The sequence below is a fragment of the Dama dama genome, chromosome X (genome assembly GCF_033118175.1).
Source record: "Dama dama isolate Ldn47 chromosome X, ASM3311817v1, whole genome shotgun sequence".
NCBI lineage: Eukaryota > Metazoa > Chordata > Mammalia > Artiodactyla > Cervidae > Dama > Dama dama.
Genome location: NC_083714.1, coordinates 165906270 through 165926329, shown reverse-complemented (window position 1 = coordinate 165926329; position 20060 = coordinate 165906270). Strand labels below are relative to the sequence as shown.

General features: G+C 50.9%; 1 long non-coding RNA gene across 1 annotated transcript; it reads left to right on the top strand.

The window, feature by feature from the left end:
* The first annotated feature begins 6815 nt into the window (after nucleotides 1-6815).
* LOC133052322 (uncharacterized) lies at nucleotides 6816-18248 on the top strand. Its single transcript, XR_009692027.1, has 4 exons — nucleotides 6816-6884; nucleotides 6990-7055; nucleotides 16711-17022; nucleotides 17139-18248. It is a non-coding gene; the product is annotated as an uncharacterized LOC133052322 (long non-coding RNA).
* Nucleotides 18249-20060: the final 1812 nt, after the last annotated feature.

Here is a 20060-nt window from a genome sequence, read left to right as displayed (position 1 = left end):
AGGACATTTGCACACGCTCCTCCTGCATCTGGAATCCTCGCTTCTGGTAACAGCTCTTTCTAAAGGTCGGTTCTGCAGAGGAACTGTCCCTGACCACCGCCCCCCCGCCACCCCCACTGCAACCCCTCAGCCTGTCTCCACCCCAGGAATTTTCAGTGCAGGAACTGAAGCCCCATGCGCACAACATCCCATCACATGTGCCGTCTTCCACGTTCTCCTCCTGAGACCCCGAGCTCGGAGCACAGGCTGCTGAGTTTCTCACTGTGGGGAGGTGCCAACCCGGGGCGGGCGCTGGTGTTTGGGGTTGGGGGGCGTGCAGGTGAGTGTGGCCACCTTGGGGGCCCGTGTCCGAGCCGACGTGGTTTCCGGGCCTGGCAGAGAATCCTAGGAACTGGTGTCTGGGTCCTCTTAGGGCTTGAGCGCCATTGAGCGGGGCTCCTTGCAAAAGCAAACCGTAATTGGCAAGTGGTAGTGTTGCTCTGTTAGTCACTGAGTCGTGTCTGACTCTGCGGCTCCACGGACTGCAGCCCGCCAGGCTCCTCTGTCCATGGGCTTCTCCAGGCAAGAATGCTGCAGTGGGTTGCCATTTCCTTCTCCAGGGGATCTTCCTGATCCAGGGACTGAACCCAGGTCTCCCACATTGCAGACAGATTCTTTACCTTTCAACCCACCAGGGATTCCCTACCTGGCCTGGATAGTGAGTGTTCCCAAACTCTTCTACGTTGCTGCTTGGGGACCGTATCTTGCTGCATTTTGACTCCCGTTTGTGGGCCCCCCGGGAGCTGATGGAGGGGACAATGGGGTGTCTGTGGCCTCCAGGGTCTCAGAGCTCAAGTAGCTTTGGCTGGAGCTCCCTCAAAAGAGCATGAGGACGCTGGAAAGGGAGAGGTTGGCGTGAAGATGCTGGCGTGGTCCCCCGTCCATCTCCACCTCTGATCATCCCCACTGCTCCCTTCTGCCATCAGATTTTGACTGTAACTGATGCGTGTGTGTTTTGTTTGTGGTCAGACCGCCTTACCTTACCCTGTTTCTAATTATTTTCGGGCTGATTTTTCACTTCTGTGTTCCCCTGTCTCTGCTGAAATTTCATCTCTTCCCCAAATGGAAGTTTCCGCGGGGCAGAAGGCACCTCCCTTCCTAGCGTCCCCAGGCCCGTTGTCCGGTTAGACAAGAATCGCTCTGTGCCCTCTGATTATAAAGGTGCATTAATGCCCGGTCATGATCCATTAATTATGACAAACGGTTGGTTTCCTGGGTATTGCTGGTGGGGGACTGATATTCATTACCTTTCTCTGGGTCTGTTCATCTTTTCTTTCTACCCTGGACCATAGATTTCTGCCTTTAAGGATACTGATTGTGAAATTTCTTAGAAAAGCAAGGTCTTCAACAAAGTGTAGAATATAGGGGTAGTGTAGAAAAGATGCTACAGCTTCCCAGGTGGCTCGGGGGTGAGGAGCTCGCCTGGCAATGCAGGAGACACAGCAGATGTGAGCTCGATCCCTGGGGCGGGAAGATCCCCCGGAGGAGGGACTGGCAACCCACTCCAGTGTTCTCGCCCGGAGAATCCCATGGACAGAGGAGCAAGGCGGGCTATAGTTCACGGGGTCACAAAGAGTTGGACACGACTAAGCGACTAAACAACAACAACATAAAATAAGCTTCAAGGTATAAAATACGCTATAAGGTAAAGATAAGCTACAAGGATACATTTATACAACTAAGCTACCAGGATGTATGTATATAAAATATATAATAAGCTACAAACACATACTGGAATATAGCCAGTGTTTTATAATAACTGTTAATGCAGTATAACCTTTAAAAATCATCAATCTTTATTCTTAACAGACAGTAGCTCCTTAGAAGGAAAGCTGTGACAAGCCTAGAGAGTGTATTAAAAAGCAGAGACATCACTTTGCCAACAAAGATCCATCTAGTCAAAGCTATGGTTTTTCCGGTAGTCACGTATGGATGTGAGAGTTGGACCAAAAAGAAGGTTGAACGCCGAAGAATTGATGCTTTCAGACTGTGGTGCTGGAGAAGACTCTTCAGAGTCCCTTGGACTGCAAGGAGATCAAACTGGTCAATCCTAAGGGAAATAAACCCTGAGTGTTCATTGGAAGGACTGATGCTGAAGCTGAAGCTCCAATACTTGGTCACCTGACTCATTTGAAAAGCCCCTGATGCTGGGAAAGATTGGAGGCGGGAGGAGAAGGGGATGACAGAGGATGAGATGGTTGGATGGCATCACCGACTCAGCGGACAAGAGTTGGAACAAACTCCAGGAGATAGTGAAGGACAGGGAAGCCTGGCGTGCTGCAGTCCTTGGGGGTCACAGAAAGTAAGACACCACTTACTAATTGAATAACAACAGTTCTTAACATGTGAGATGACCTAAGTATCGTGTTTGTAGACTTTTCGAATGAGGTTTGACAGACATCCACGGTGAGAAATACACTGAACGTCATGATAGAGTACACACAAGACTTGATGAAACTGGAGCGAAAGTATCAATAAAATATGTCCTAGCCTAAAAAAATAATCACCATATAGTTTTGTGTGCCTGTATGATGTCCCCACTTCCCTGCCGGGCAGGGGTTTGTGACCGTCCACCTAGGCATTCTATCTTTGGGGAAATCTGAGGAAATATAAAGAACTAAACTGAGATGGATACCTTTTTTTTTTTTTTTTTGCTCCATTTCACCTGGTTTTTATTATTATTCCTGGACCCCAGATGTGCAGATCAGGAAATAGGTCACTTGTCATGGGTTTTGAGGTTTTGGAACAAAAAAAAGTAGATGGCTACAAAGTATTCTCCGCAGTCAAGTAATGAGGAAGCTGTTTCCTATTTTGAGGGAGATTTCGTGTATGTTTTTCCCCCCAGAAGGGAGGCAGGTGACTGCTGGGTGGATTTCTGCTGTTTATTCTTATCGCTACTTTCCCAGATCAGCAGACGCTGGCAAATGGGGGCCCAGTGGTCCTCACGGGCAGACTTTGTGTCAATAGCCAGGACCTCTGGGGGCAAGGCTGGGCAGAGAGATGTCAGTGTGCCGATTTTAGAAGTCTTTATTGAATTTGTTACAACATTGCTTCTGTTCTCTGTTTTGGTTTATCTGACAGCAAGGCTTGAGGGATCTTGGGTCCCCAACCGGGATCGAACCTGCAGTGTCTGCTTTGGAATACAGAGTCTCAAACGCTGGATCACCAGGGAGGTCCCTTGAGGCTCTTGAAGTAGAGGGGACATCTAAGCTGTGAAGGTCAGGGGTCCTTCAGAGTGGTCTTTCTTCAGATGTTCTCAAGGAGAAGCAGACAGTCTGCAGCAGGCGGGGTGGGGGGCTGACTACGGCTGGGGTTCTTTTGTTGTCGGCGAAGTTTATTAAACCTTACTAAAATCAGCAAATTTCAAATGGCAACATATGATTTTAAATTTCTGTTTAAACCCTATGTGTTGTGCACTCACTTCTCACGAGCCTCCTGTCTCAGAGCCTGGCAACCACCAGCTTAGGATCGGTCTGTGGATTTGCCTGTTGAGGACGGTCCGTGGATTTGCCTTTGAGGACGCTTCCTGTGAACAGAATCACACATGGTGGCCTGCTGCATCTTGCTTCTCTCAATGAGCATCGTGTGTTCGGGGTCCACCCACCTAGTAGCCTGTGTCAGAGCTTCACTCGTTTTCATGGCTGCATCGTATTCCACTGGGGGAATGTGTTGCAGGAATAAGCCAGTTCTCACTCGTGTTGGAACCGTTTCTTGGACTTGCTCTCTGCTGCATTTGTTATTATAATCACACATGAAGGCCCACCTCAGAGAACCTTGCCCCTCTGCCTGACTGTTAAAGGCCCCGTGAGTTCAGTTCAGTTGCTCAGTCATGTCCGACTCTTTGCGACCCCACTGACTACAGGATGCCAGGCCTCCCTGTCCATCACCATCTCCCGGAGCTTGCTCAAACTCACATCCATCAAGTCAGTGATACCATCCAACCATCTCATCCTCTGTCGTCCCATTCTCCTGCCTTCCATCTTTCCCAGCATCAGGGTCTTTTCCAATGAATCTTTTCCAGGCCCCATACAGGATGGCTATTTTGAGACATTAATTTGCCAACATCTTGGCAATCTGGCTCCCTGAACAAAGTCTTATTCCTTGCCTCAATACCTTCTCTTATTTATTGGCCTGTCGTGGGGCAAGCAGAGTGAGGTTGGACTCGATAACAGATAGACCCCATGCTGTGTATCAATCCATCCATCCATCCCTCCCTCCCTCCATCCATCCGTCCACCTACTCACTTATCCATCCATCCATCCACCCACTTATTCACCCATCCACCCATCCATCCACCCACTTATCCATCCATCCATCCATCCACCTACTCACTTATCCATCCATCCCTCCATCCATCCATCCATCCATCCACCTACTCACTTATCCATCCATCATCCATCCATCCATCCATCCATCCCTCCATCCATCCACCCACTCACTTATCCATTCATCCATCCATCCATCCATCCACCTACTCACTTACCCATCCACCATCCATCCATCCATCCATCCATCCACCTACTCACTTATCCATCCATCCATCCACCTACTCACTCATCCATCCATCCATCCATCCATCCATCCACCCACCCACTTATCCATGTATCCATCCAGCCATGAACTCTTCCCTGTTTCCACCTTGTGGCTATTGTAAATGGCACTGATACGAAAGTACAGACAAATTCACACTCTATTTTAAAAATCCCTTTCTCACCTTAACCCATAATCATAACAATAGCAAGAAATCTAAATTGGCCCAAGAGAGCCTCCCTCAAACTCAGGGTAAGTCTGGATGGTTCTGAGTTCCTTAAGGGAACCTTTCCTTTAGGGGCAGAATGTACAGCAAGACAAAGCTATTTGGCATAAGAATTGTTCGGAGCTGGAGGCAATGGAGAAGCAACTTCACAAAGACCCCTGAAGGGGTTCCTCTCAGACTAAACTCAGAAGCTTCTGCAGAGCGAAGAGCGCCAAGAACTGCCTCTCCAGGGAAGTTTTATGACAGTGAAGAGGGTGACCGGTGGACGTGCACAGATACACCAGTTAAAAAGGAACCACAGCCCCAAATGGAGTGTCTTGCTCAGGGTGGGGCTTCCCTGGTGGCTCAGACGGTCAGGAATCCGCCTACCAATGCAGGAGACCCAGGTTCAATCCCTGCATCAGGAAGATCCCCTGGATGAAGGCATGGCAACTCACTCCAGCGTTCTTGCCTGGAGAATGCCTCGGACAGAGGAGCCTGGTGGGCTACAGCAAACCGAGACTGGATTGCAGTTTCAACCTGTCTCAGAAACCTGATCTCAGAAACAGCGAATCTGAGATTTCCTGACTCACAAAGGGAGGCAATCTGCATGATAAAGAACCCTGCCGTTCTCTCCCTCCCAAAAGAAGGTGTCCCGGCTTAAAAAAATAAGCCTCTCTTTTCTCTTGCTATCAGCTCCCCCAGCCCGAGTCTCCTTCTGACGAAAACCTCTCACTTTGTACCGCGGTTCTGAGAGCCCGGCTCCTTACTGCGTGGGATGCCAGAGAATTAAAACAACAAAAGGGAACACACCTCACTCTGTCAGTCTCCCCTACTTGTTTACCTAACCAAAGTTTCCCACCCTTGGAAGCCTGAAATTCTTTTCTTTTCTTCTTGTTTTCACAAAACTGATCTCTGTAAAGATGCTAAATGTGCCCGTGTTCCAACCCTTGCTTTAAGACACTCATCACTTGAGGGACAGAGAGAGAGAGAGTGTGTGTGTGTGTGTGTATATGTGTGTGTGTGTATGTGTGTGTGTGTGAGTGTGTGTGTGTGAGTGTGTGTGTGAATTCTGTTTTTCTCTTGCTAATCAGTCTTTTGTCAGTCTAAGCTGCCAGCCCCCTCCCCTTCATAAATATAAAATGGGTGAAGGAGAAAGATTTCCTCTGCATTTATAACTTTGGTGAATAGCAAGTCCTTATTATTTTTTTGGGGGGGGGACTATAGATTAACAACGTAGTGATATTTTCAGGGGGACAGTAAAGGAACTCGGCGGAACATATCCACGTATTGGAGCTTCCCTGCTGGCGGAGACGGTGATGAATCTGCTGGAAATGCAGGAGACCTGGGTTCGATCCCTGGGTCTGGAAGATCCCCTGGAGGAGGGCATGGCAACCCTCTCCAGTATTCTTGCCTGGAGAGAATCCCACGGACAGGGGAGCCTGGGGGGCTGCCGTCCACCAGGTCGCCAAGAGTTGGATGCGCTGGTACTTTTAGTTTTCCGGGAAGTATGGGTTCTTACTGAGCACACCCAGCAGGATGTGGGTCTCCGTCCCCCATGGTTTCCCTGTGTGGCAGGCACATCTCCTGCTTCTGGGGCAAGGGTCTGTTGCTCAGCCAGCCTGCTTGGTTCTGGGGGTGGGCGAACCTGCTTTCTCCAAGGATCCCTAACTGCCAGGAGGCTCCGGTATTTCTCCACGTATAATCCCCTAGTGGGACCGAGTGTCGATTCACCCCTTCTCTCCGCATCCCTTTTGCTGGATCTCTGCACTCCGGTTAACACCCTCAGCTGCCCGCACCCCCCCCCCGCCCCCCCCCCCCCCGGCCGGCAAGGATGCCGAGGCCATGCAGAGCTAACTGCAAAGAAAAAAAAAATGCAAGCGCAGAGAAGGAATTCTAATTGAAACCAGTTGCGTCGGAGGCCAATTTGCCGACCGGGAAGAGGTCCTCGGGTGGCGCTGGGGGCGGGGGCCCCCGGGTTGCAGCCGGCAGCTGGGGGTTGTCCGTCCGCTGGACGGAGATCAGACCTCGCCCCGGGGCCGGGCTCGCTCGGGAGGACGGGGCCGCGATTTCTGTGGCCTTCGAGAGAGACACAGCTTGGGTGCTTATGGTATAAAGTGCGGGGAGAGACTGGACTGGGTGGGCCCGGAGAAGCCTTCTTAATGATAATCCCTGAAAACCAGGATTTTTTTTTTTTTTTTTTACTCCCCTCCAGAACCATACATCATTGTCAAGCGAGAAGATTAAACTTATTGTTTCTTTCTTGAACCGGCAACTCAAGGTGAGTGGAAATGTCTTGAAATGCAAAACAATCCAGCAGACAAAGTGCGGAGGAGATGGGGACCGACAACACCCGCTTTCTCCCTGGGTGTTTTTTAAGGGAATTCGGGGGAGGGGGAGGCGACGAAACGCCCCTGAAACGGAGACGCTCGAGTGATACCGGGCTCAGACGCGTCTGTCGACGTTGGGTGTTTTATTTCAAGGCTGGGAAGGAACGTTATTTTTGCTCCATCACTCAGACCATTAGTTGCGCGGGGGCGGCGGGGCGGGGGGTGGAATGGGGCTGCAGGATAAACGGTGTCATTTATTTAGAATGAAATAGAATAAGGAGGGGGCCTCCCGCGCCGTCCTGACAGGCTCCGGGAAGAGAGCCTAGGACTGCAGGGACAGGAAGAGAACCATCTGGTGGAAAAGTGTTCAGGAAATTCAGCCTCTTGTCTGGCCGAGTTCTCCATATGCAGATGGGGGCCAGGCGCTTGGCGTTTCCACGTGGACCCGACGTGTGGGGCGTGCGTGCGGGCTTAACCTGCTCCCTTGGCTTCCTCTTGCAGGCAATTTGTTCTGGTCAAGCTGCATTTCAATCACTGTGTGTCCGTGTATGAGTGTATTGTACACTTAACGTGTGTGTGTGTGTGTGTTCCTGGCTCCTTCGTGTCCGACTGTCTGCGACCCCCTGGACTGTAGCCCCCCGAGAGGCTCCTCCGCCCACACGACTCTCCAGGCAGGAATACTGCAGAGGTTTGGCATTTCCTCCTCCTCCGGGGGAATCTCCCTGACCCACGGGTCAAACCCGGGTCTCCTGAATTGCAGCCAGACTCTTCAGATGTATGTAAATATTATATATAGACAGTATATATAAGTATTATACATAGATACCTATATAGACAAATGTAAATACTATATATATACATTATATGTAAGCATTATGCATAGACATCATATACACACACATTTAAATATTGTATGTAGCTACTGTATGTAGTGGAGGAGGAAATGGAAACCCACTCCAGTATTCTTGCCTGGAGAATCCCGTGGACAGAGGTGCCTGGCGGGCCGCGGTCCATGGGGCCGCAAAGGGTCAGATACAACTGAACTGACTTAGCATGCACTCTATGTCGACATACGTAATTATTTGTATAGACGTTGTATATTGACACTGTAGACATTTTTTATCAAAATTGTACAAAGACTGTATATATAGACATGGTATATAGAAACATATAAACACTGTAGTAGACATTGTATATATTATATATAGGCTACATAATATAGGTATTTTATATATATATATAGTACTAGGTCTAGTGCTAAGTCGTTTCAGTCGTGTCCGGCTCTTTGTGACCTATGGACTGCAGCCCGCCAGGCTCCTCTGTCCATGGGATTCTCCAGGCAAGGATACTGTAGTGGGTTGCCATTTCCATCTCCAGGGGATCTTCCCCACCCAGGGATTGAACTCAGGTTTCCTGTATTGCAATCAGACTCTTTAAGCATCAGAGCTACCAAGGACGCCCTACTCTAAATATTATATATAGACATTGCATGCAGACATTATACATAGGTATCACATAGAGATGTTGAATTTATATAAACACTGTATACAGACATTGTATGTTGACATTTTATATATAATTTTATACAGACTATGTATAGACATTGCATAGAAACATAAACACTTGTAGACATGATATACATTATATATAAACAGTATATAGTAGACGCATTACATAGAGACATAATTATATACAGACATATGTAAGACATGTATAAACATTGCTTGCAGACACATATATAGATGGATAGATTATGGAGATGGGTTGGGAAGATCTCCTGGAAAAGAGAATGGCAACCCACTCCAGTCTTCTTGCCTAGAGAATCCCAGAGACAGAGGAGTCTGGCGGGCCACAGTCCATGGGGCTGCACAGAGTCAGACACGAGTGAGTGATGAACACTTACTTATTTTATTATATGTAGACATCATATATACTTAGATAAACATTGCATATAGACCTTGTAGATAGACATTTTATATAAAAATTGCACACAGACTACATATAGACATTGTATACCGATGTGTCTAAACATTGTATGTAGACATATGTAGACGTTATACATAATTATATGGATACGCATTGTATATGCGTGTTGTATATAGATTTTACATATAAACGCTCTATGTAGATGTTACATATGGACACTATACTTAAGCATTGCTCTGATACACTATATATAGATGCTATGTATAACATTGTATGTAGATGTTACACACAGGCATTTTACATAAATGTCTCTTGTGTGTACACATGCATGTGTATGTGTGTGTTAGCAGCTCATTCACGTCCGACTCTTTGCACCACCGTGGACTGCAGCCCTCCAGGGTCCTCCGTGCATGGAATCCTCTAGGCAAGAACAGTGGAGTGGGTTGCTGTTTCCTCCTCCAGGGAATCTTCCCAACCCAGAGCTTGAACCAGTGTGTCCTGCATGGGCAGGCAGATTCTTTACGGCTGAGCCAGCGGGGATGCCCACCGCAGTCCGCAGCGCTCCCTAACGCCTCGCTCACATCAAACCAGTCTCCTATCCTTAAACGACCTGCCTAATTGTGGACGGCATTTGAGTTTGGAACCCTTGATTTAGAGAAACACACCTTTCCCACACCCAGGGCCCAGGCCCTCAGTGGACATTGGTTCAACACCTGCTAAAACATCTTAGAAGGAAGTGCCGTCTCCTTGTATCGGGGTGTGTCCATGGGGCTGCCCTCAAGTGTACGTGAGCCTCCAATCTGATGCTCTTCAGGCATCTGAGTAGCAGGCCCCGTGTCCAGCCTGAGCCGGCCGGGGAGCTAGGGCGGTGGCCCGGATCGGTGTAGACGGCCACCTGGAATGCAGGCGCTGAGTGACCCATGAGACCCGGAGCCCTGGGTGCTCATCAATTGCTCTTCAGAAATTTCTTTAAATGTAAAATGCGATTTGGGAGATGTTTGGAGGAAAAAAAAAAGAGGCAGGCAAGTCCGAGGACATCAGCAGATGGAGCTGGGAGGGGGGAAGCGGATGTGCTGGCCTCGATGAGACCCGGAGCTCCCCGGAGAGCGTCCCTACGCCGCCTGCGCGTTCCACGCCTGACAGATGGACGCGCCGTCTTTGCGGGGCTGTTTCTGACAGCGCAGCCCGGAGACCGCATGTAATGAGGCGGGGCGGGGGGACAGTGGGTGGCTGACCTGCGCGGAGCAGGGGGTGGTCACCTGCAGGGACAAGCCTGCCAGGCCTGGGCTCAGCCCCGACCGGCAGAGACTGGATCCTGGGCAGGTGCCCTGCTGGTGGGTCCTCACTGGAGGAAGGGATCTGGTGCGTGCGGTCCAGAGAGAGGCCTTCCGGGGCTTCGGGACAGAGGATGTTAGCGTGGCGGGGACGCTGTCGGGGAAGCCACAGGCAGGCGGACAGTGCGGGGGGCCGGGGGGCGTTTCAGCAGGGCACACGGGGGGGCAGTCTGTCTGTGCGGCAGACGGACAGGAGATGCTGGTGGGAGAGAGGGACAGGGACCGCTGACACGTGGTAGCTTGCGTGCACACACCCACGGTCACACACACATTCACACACAGGCAAATACAGGTCCAAGCATGCATTCAGACAGGAACACACACACCCACAGTCACACACACACATTCTCACACACAGGCAAATACACGTCCAAGCATGCATTCAGACAGGAACACACACACCCACAGTCACACACACATTCTTAACTCACATGCACGTACAGGTCCAAGCACGTTTTCAGACAGGAACACATATGCCCACCGTCACACACATGGCCACACACGTGACATTCTTAGCACACACATTTATGTAGGCACACACACACCCGGTCACACACATCCCCGCTCACACACATGCAAACACAGGTCCAAGCACATATTCAGCTAAACCCACAGATGGGCAGACACAGCCCACAATGACACACACACCCCCATAGCCACATACACGTGCACATACATTCTCACACACATGCAGTTGTGTGTGCCTGCTTGCCTGCTAACTCGCTTCACTCATGTCCGACTCTTTGCAACCCCGTGGACTGTAGCCCGCCAGGCTCCCCTTTCCATAGGATTCTTTCTCCAGGCAAGAACACTGGAGTGGGTTGCCATCTCCTCCTCCAGGGCATCTTTCCTGATCCAGGGATCGAACCTGGGTATCCTGGGTCTCCTGCATTGCAGGCTGATTCTTTGCTCACCGAGTCGCCTGTAAAGTCCAAATACGTGTACACACATGTGCAAATATTCATAGCCGCACACAATTAAAATGTACAACACAAGCTGTGTGCATGCACACAGGCTCACATGTTACACACGCACACAGGCATAGACATGTCTGCAAGTTTGCTCGTAGCTACGTATAACAAATATGCATACACTTGTCCATAGGCGTACACCCGTGCACACACACAGACCCCAATACACACCAGCTCACCCTGGGGGAGGATGGATAGGTATATATGTATGGTTGAATCCCTTCAATGTTCATCTGAAACCATCACAAACTTGTTAATTGGCTATACCCCAATGCAAAAAAGACTTCCCTGGTGACTCAGATAGGAAAGAATCTGTCTGCAATTCAAGAGACCCTGCATTGCAGGTTTGATTCCTGGGTGGGGAAGATCCCCTGAGGGCGGAAATACCTGCCCGCTCCAGGATTCTTGCCTGGAGAATCCCACGGACAGAGGAGCCTGGCGAGCTGCAGTCCACAGGGTCACAAAGAGTCGGACACAACTCAGCGAGTAACGCTTGCAACACTTTCAATACAAAATAGAAACTTAAAAAATAAAAAAAAAAAACCCTTTAGTGATTATTTCAGTGATGACCAAAGTAATTTTTTTCCCTTAGGATGAACTTTATGGTCACGTGGTCTGTTGCATAAACTCTGGAAATGCCAGGTTGAAGAGGCCAAACGGCAAAAACCTTAAAAATCTGGGCAGAAACGTTAAAAACGGAGTGGCGTTGAGCCCAGCCACCCCGAGGTTTCGCATAAGGCTGTGACAGACTCTGCTGAGCAGAGTCTGCATTTTTGAAACAAGCCTCCTGCCTGCGAACCTTCAATGCCATTTTAGTGATCTGTCTAATCTACCTATTTATTTACCAGGAGCGGTGATTAAGCGGAAGGGGCCAGCCACGGAGGACGTGAGTTAAAATCCAGGCTGTTCTGTGTCACAGGAGGCCACCGCCTGCTTGTACCCCTCCCCTCAAATATTTTTTTTCTTTTCCCATCATCTGACAAATCCTCAGATAGAAAGTTTGAGTTTTTTTTTTCTTCTTCTTCGAGACAGAGCTTGTAATAATAATAAACCATCTGGCTTACTCAGACATGAAAGATTAAAATGATATACAGTAAGAAGCCTGCCCATTCAGTTGCTAATGTCTTAAACCACAACTCCAGCGGCGAGCCAGTCTTTGGAGGCAAAAGGTAATTAAAAGACCTCCTTGCAGAGATGGGCCGCTGGGAGCTGAGGCCAGGGAGTCCCGGAAAGCTGAACTGATTTTTTGAGACGGGGCAGGGCAGCTGATCTGTGTCCACGGCAGGCAGGGGACGGGTGAGGCCAGCAAGCTGTCCGCACTCCGGGTCGCCGTCCGGAGGTGAGGCGTGTGTGCATGTTCAGTCCTCTCGGTCGTGTCCAACTCTCTGCAGCCCCGTGGGCTGGGGCCCACCAGACTCCTCTGTCCGTGGGATTCTCCGGACAAGAATACTGGAGTGGGTAGCCATTCCCTTCTCCAGGGGATCTTCCCCATCTGGGGATCGAACCCTGGTCTCCTGCATTGCAGGCACATTCTTTACCATCTGAGCCATCAGGGAAACCCTAAAAAGTGATGGTCACTAAGTTGTGTCTGACTCTTTGCGACCCCGTGGACTGTAGCCCACCAGACTCCTCTGTCCTAGGGATTGTCCAGGCAAGAACACTGGAGTGGGTTGCAATGCCCTCCTCTAGCGGATCTTCCCCACCCAGGGATCGAACCCATGTCTCCGGCGTTGCAGGCAGATTCTTTACCATCTGGGCCACAACTTGGGTGACGTATATGCGTACGACCTCACCTAAGTCAACCCAGAAGTGTTTCTCCTCTCTCCCCATGATGGTGCCGGGCTCCCCGTCCGCTTCCTGCGGAGTCGTTTTCCTGCTCTCAGTCGTCTGCCTCCATCAGGGTCCGGCGTCCTCTGGATGAAGAGGACGATGTGATGAGTCACTCCCAGGACCGAGTTCCCAGATACCGGAGATGCCAGGATACTGGACTTTTCTGGATTTGTAACAGGGCAGAGGGGCTTCCCCGGTGGCCCTCGTGGTCACAAGCCCAGCTGCCAATGCAGCAGACATAACACACGCGGGTTCGAATCCTGGGTGGGGAAGATCCCCTGGAGGAGGGCATGACAACCCACTCCACTATTCTTGCCTGGAGAATCCCGTGGACAGAGGAGCCTGGTGGGCTACAGTCCGTGGGGTTGCACAGAGTCAGACACGACTGAGCAACTTTGCACGCAGGCACACAGCTGGACAGAGGTCAGCACTCAGAGGAGGGTGGTCTGGACCCTCTTGGGAGCTCTCGAAGCATTTGAGACTTCGGGTCAAAATGTTGACACCCCACTCTGTTCTTTGTCCTGGGGGTGTTCAAACCTGCACGCTTCTCCCCTGCCTCCTCTCAGGGTTCAGAAACTGCCCCAGGCTTTAAATGCACTCAATCCTTTTGTTAACATCGTGAATCTCTGAGGACTTCTGGCTTCTGGGGAAACAGGGGTGGAGAAAAGACCGGTTGGGTTTGCAAGTGTCCAAAAGCACTGTCTCTACTGACCTCCTCATGGACCTTCCCTGCGTCCATCCGGAGGGTCTCCAAGGGACCCCAGAAACCCGACCCTTCTCCATCTGTGCTGCTAATGACAATGGGCATTTTTCACCCAGAGCTCCTGAAGTGACTTCCTAACTCTTAAGACTGCTTGCGTTTTTTTTTTTTTTTGCTCTCCTCTTGTTTGTGAAAATGCCAGGATGATTTAATTTGGGGATCTGGTTCCTGGGGCTCCCTCATGTTTTGAGCGAATGCACCCAGGAAGTCACTGTCTCTTCTTCCCGTCTTCTTGGTGGTGGGGTGGGCATTGGTCCCGAACCCTGGTCAGGTTTTCCTGTCCTCTGAGGACTAACCACGTGGTTCCGATGATCTCTGCCAACCTTGGTGAGAGGCGATGAGTCTGGCTATATTTCAGGTCAGAAAACAAAGCAACTGCATTTTTTTCTCTCTCTGGGACATGCGACGCAGGCTGAATGCGCCCCATTTGGGGGTCTGAGCTAGGACTCTCTCAAGGCGACCATTTTCTGGAAGCACAAGTTCTGGGTTTTTTTGTGGGGGTGGTGTGTGGCTCGTGGTTCAAAAACAGCACCGCAATAACTGTGCTCATGCTTCTTCTGAGCCGAGCTACGGAGACGAGGTGCGCGTGTGTGTTGACGGATGAATGGGTAAGAAAATGTATTTATATAACGTTCCCTCGTGTGTCTAAACACACAGGGGAATATTATTCAGCCTTAAAAAAAAAAAAAGAAGAAGGCAATCTTGCCATTTTCGACAACACGCATGGACCTGGAGGGCATTATGCTAAGTGAGATGAAGTCAGACAGAGAAAGACAAATTCTGCATGATTTCTCTGCGTGGCGGAATCTGAAATAGTCAGCCTCGCGGAGGCAGAGGAGGATGGTTGCCCAGGGCTGAGGGAGGTGGAACGGGGGAGGCGATGATCTAAGACCGAGGGTCCCCGGCCTCCAGCACCTGCTGCCTGATGATCTGAGATGGAACCGATGTAATCACAGTAAAAATCAACCACACGGTGAATGCAAAGTGTGTGAATCATCCTGAAACGTTCCCCGCACCCACCCCGGCCCGTGGGAAAAACCGTCTTCCACAAATCGGGTCCCTGGTGCCTAAACGGTGGGTGACTGCCGTCTAGAACACAGCCTTCCAGCTCTGAGAGGAAGACGTCCCACACGGGGGATGCCCACCGTGGGAAATGATGCTACGCTGCACATTTGCAATTGGATAAAGGGGGTGCTTCCTGGGGCTCCCCAGGTGGCTTGGATGGGAAAGAATCCGCCAGCCAGTGCGGGAGACCTGGGTTCAGTCCCTGGGTGGGGAAGATCCCCTGGAGGAGATGGCAGTCCACTCCAGTATCCTTGCCTGGCAAATCCCGTGGATGGAGGAGCCTGGCGGTCTACAGTCCACGGAGTCTTAAAGAGTCAGACACAACCTCACCGACTCAACAGCAACAACCACATGGATCTTTGGCAGACAGGAAGCATCAGAGCTGGCCGAGACCCAAAGTCCTGTCTTTCCATCTCAGCTGTACAACCCCCCTCGTCAGATCACACATACTTACAGTTTTGTGCATTATGGGGCCTGGGTCACAAAGACACGAATCTGTCACAAAAGCCGCTGGAGGCAGTTATGGAAATGGAGAGACGTGGCTGGCTGCCGATAAAACTTTATTTACAAAAACAGGCAAGGGGCCGGATTGGCTGCAGGGAAAGTCCTGGTCTAAATCTTCACCTGTCAAAGTGGGGTTCTGGGGACTTCAGCGTCCCTACTGCCTGGGAACAGCCTCATGGGGCTCACACACCATCTCCCCACTCCCAACCAGCTGGACAAAGCTCGGCCGTGAGATGTGGGCACATGGGCACACTCTGATGTGGAGTTTGGCTCCCGAAAGGGGTTTGGAAGTGGTGCCAGACATTGGAAAAGACCCTGATGGTGGGCAAGGTTGAAGGCGACAGGAGAAGGGGACGACAGAGGATGAGATGGTTGGATGGCGTCACCGACTCAGTGGACATGAGTTTGAGTAAGCTCCGGGAGTTGGTGATGGACAGGGAGGCCTGGCGTGCTGCAGTCCACGGGGTCGCAAAGAGTCGGACACGACTGAGCGACTGAACGACAAAAATAAATAACAACACCTACAGCATTTATTCCTTTGTTTTTCTGAGGCGCTCTCTGCACTGATGGCGATTTTACCGTGTGTGTATCAGTCGCTCAGTCATGTCCTACTCTTTGCGACCCCGTGGACTGTAGCCCACCAGGCTCCTCTGTCCTTGGGATTCTCCAGGCGAGAACACTGGAGCGGGTGGCCTCGCACTCCTCCAGCAGATCTTACCAACCCAGGGATCCAACCCGAGTCTCCCACACTGGCAGGTGGGTTCTTTACCATCTGAGCCGCCAGGGAAGCCCTAGGATAACGGCCGCTGCTAAGCAGGTCTCGGCCATCACAGCTGCAGCCTGGTTACGCGTGCAGCCTCCAGATGTTAAGGCGACAGAGAGAAAGAAGGTCTCGCGGCGCAGGCGTCAGGCAAGGGTGCCTGCACCTCAGGCATCCAAGGGGGGCCCTGGGGAGAAAGGGATGAACACGTCGTGATCTGACCCTCTGGGAGAAATCCAGCCAGGAAAGCAGGAGCAAGTGCTTGAGAGAGAGACAGAGAATCTCGTTATCTTAACAGCTGTAAATCCCAATTATTTCTCAGACAGTAAAATCCACTCTAAAATATGCATACTTAGGGAAAAAAAAAGTGTGGCACTTTGGATATTACATACGCCCCCAAACCCAGATGTCTCAGCGCCTCTCTCTAATCGCCGGCATTTTTTTCTTTTTCTGCAGTGGCTCTGATTTCGGGAAATTTCCACCTCCCCTTTCCTGCAGGTATGTGAGCCCGAGATAGATGACTCAGAACCGAGACTCCTGCGGGCAGTGGGGCTTGCTGTCGGGGGAGGCACAGGTCCCCTAATCAAAGCTGCCTGCCCGGAGCGGCGAAGCGGCTTCTGCAAACTCAAGCGTGCACAGACGCCGCGCCTGGCTCTCGGAGTTCGGATCCCGGTGTCCCTTTGATCCCTCCGTCCTCAAGACTAACAGCCACCAAGGTGCGTCCTTGCACCAGACTCGGATGGATTTCATTTTTCCGCGAGCACTCGGGTAACTTTCTGGTTCTTGTTTTTTTTTTTTTTTTTTGTCCCCAGTGTCCATGCCATTCTGTGTCTTGGCAGCCAGGAAAATGTAAATGAGCTGAGATTTTTTTTTTTTTTAACAAGGCAGGCCCTCGGAGGTGACCCCTTGCGGATCTAAGCGGCAGAGTTTCAGGCGTGGCCGGGGACAAACGCTCCGAGAACGCGGGCCCATGTGTTTCATCAGAACCCGCCGCGGTTGGGCTGGGGGGAGTCAGACATGCTGCCTAATGAGCGGAGATCAGCCCGCGCGGGGAGACCTCTGATGTGCAACACCAGGCGCCCGCAAACCAGGCCCCCGCCCCGCCCGCTCCCCTGAACGTAGACAAATAAACCCGGCGGGCACCCGGCTCAAAGGCAGCTCGGTGGCCACCGCGCCTGGCAGTGAACGGTCATCGCCGCCCCCGGGCTCTTTGAAGCTGTTTAAATTCTTCGGAACACAGCCGTCTCCTGTGCCCCCCACAAGCCCCAACCCCGAGCGAGGACAATCAAAGTCCAGCGGGCTGGAAAAACAGCACAGGGCAGAAGCTAGGCGCGGGCTAAACGGCGGCACAGGAAGCTTTTCCTCCTTGTATGTTGCTGTTCCTGGTGATCAGAGTTCTGGGTTTGGCGCTAATTAAGAAAAGCCAGTGGGGACTCCCTCCCCGGCCTTATGGCATGGAACGCGGCCTCGGAGGAGGATGGGCCCGAAATCGCCCCAAGATTTAAATAATTAATATGACACCTTGAGCTCCAAATGGGGGAAAAGTAAAGAAAAAACAGGGAGGCCAGTGTTGGCGGTTTCAACAATGCCCGGGCCAGTTTGATGCCATTTGTTCTGGGGCTGGGGGGTTGGGGGGATGACGGCTCGGCTCTTTGTCATGCTAAGGGATCCCTTTGTGGGCCCCGGGGTCCCCGGCCCCCCTCCGAAGGAGGCTCGGAGGAGAGGGAGTGTGCATCCCCAAGCTGGAGGATGGTCATTTAATGGTGTTTAATCCTCTTAATCCGGGCGATCGGCCGGCTGCAAAGATGGTCCCAGAAGCCCCACAGAGCCAGCGCCTGGCAGGGCAGAGCGGGCTGGGAGGGGGACCCAGAGACGCTCCAGGAGCGTCCTGTTTGCCACATGGCCTTGTGCTCAGTTCCTCTGCCCTGTGCCCGGAGCCGTCTGACCACAGGCGAGTAGGATGCAGTTGAAATCAGCTGCAAATCCCATGCCCTGCGCAGTGTCTGGGGAGCAGCGCCAGCCAGATGGATGGGTGGGTGGGTGGTGGATGGATGGATGGGTGGATTGATAGGTGATGGATGAAGGATGGATGCATGATGGATGGATAGGTGTATGGACAGATGATGGATGGATGGTGGATGGATGGATGGATGAATGGATGGGTGGATTGATGGATGCGTGGGTGGATGGATGGATGGATGGATGGCGGATGGGTGGATGGATGGATAGGTGGGTGGATGGATGGATGGGTGGGTGGCTGATGGATGGATGGGTGGATTGATAGGTGATAGATGAAGGATTGATGGGTAGGTGGATGGACAGATGATGGATGGATGGGTGGATTGATGGGTGATGGATGGATGGTGGATGGATGGATAGGGGATAGATGATGGATGGATGGGTGATGGATGGATGATGGGTGGATGGATGATGGGTGATGGATGGATGGATGGATAGATGGGGGATGGATGATGAATGGATGAGGGGATTGATGGCTGATGGATGGATGGATGGATGGGTGAGTGGATGATTGATGGGTGAATGGATGATGGATAGATGGATCAGTGATGGATGATGAATGGATGGATGATGGATGAATGCATGGGTGGATGGATGGATTTATTATGGATGGATGCATGGTTGGATGGATGGGTGGGTGGATGATGGGATGATGGGTGAATGCATGGGTGGATGGATGGATGCATGGTTGGATGGATGGATGGGTAGATGAATGATGGATAGATGGATATGTGGATGGATGGATGGGTGGATGACGCACCTAGGTAACCAGGGTGGAGACTAGGCTCTTGGCTTAGGGTACATGTGTGGGCACAAACACTCAGACCCACATAGTACACGTACAGAGATACACACACGGACCACACAGGCACACGCACATAGTATGCCCACACCGTACGTTCTAAAGACACTCAGACACACAAGACACACACAAGCACACAGCACACACAGTACATGCAGAGACAGAGGCCCACACGCAAATGCAACTCAGACACGCAGTCACAGAACATCTATGCCCATCCATCCTGACCCCCGTGTGGTGGATAGGATAATGTCCCCAAAGACGTCCATGGCCTGGTTCCTAAAACCTGGGATCTGTTTTTTTGGTTTTTTTTTTTAACATGGGAAAAGGGCCTCTGCAGACGTGATTAAATGAAGGATTTTGATGGAGAGAGTCTTCTGTGTTATCCAGGTGGCCCCTAATTGCAATCACGAGGGACCTTATAAAGAGGAAGCAGAGAGGGTTGTCTCTCCCTTCTGCCCTCTGCCCTTGCAAAATCAGCTGCAGCAGGAAGTGGTCCCCCCTCCCTCTCCGGTCATCCTCAGGGAGCTGGGCTCCTGAGGTCACTGAATAGTTTGCAACGTGATGCAAAGCGCGGACAAGATTAATTTTGTGCTGAATATCAGAAAAGCATGTCGTGAAATGATCCTTTCACGGCACTCCTTTGCTCCTCGAAATTACTTTTTATTCCAATTATGGATTTTTATGGAGACATTGTTTGATAATGTAATAATATTTGCCACTCCCCTTCCTCTGAGGGCGGCGATGAATGTTTAATAAGACACCAAAGTTGCCGAGGTGTTATGAGCTTCTCCAAAGAGAGGTACTTGATAAATTAATAATAGGGAGAAATTATGCATCACATTGTGTAAAAAGGAGAAAAAAAATCAATTGCTGCGTCTGAAGGGCCACCAATCCACTTTATATTCTGAATGTTAGAGTTAATTAATTGAGTTACACCCTCTATTAAAGAAACAAACACGTCAGCTTTTTAAGTTCTTGTTTT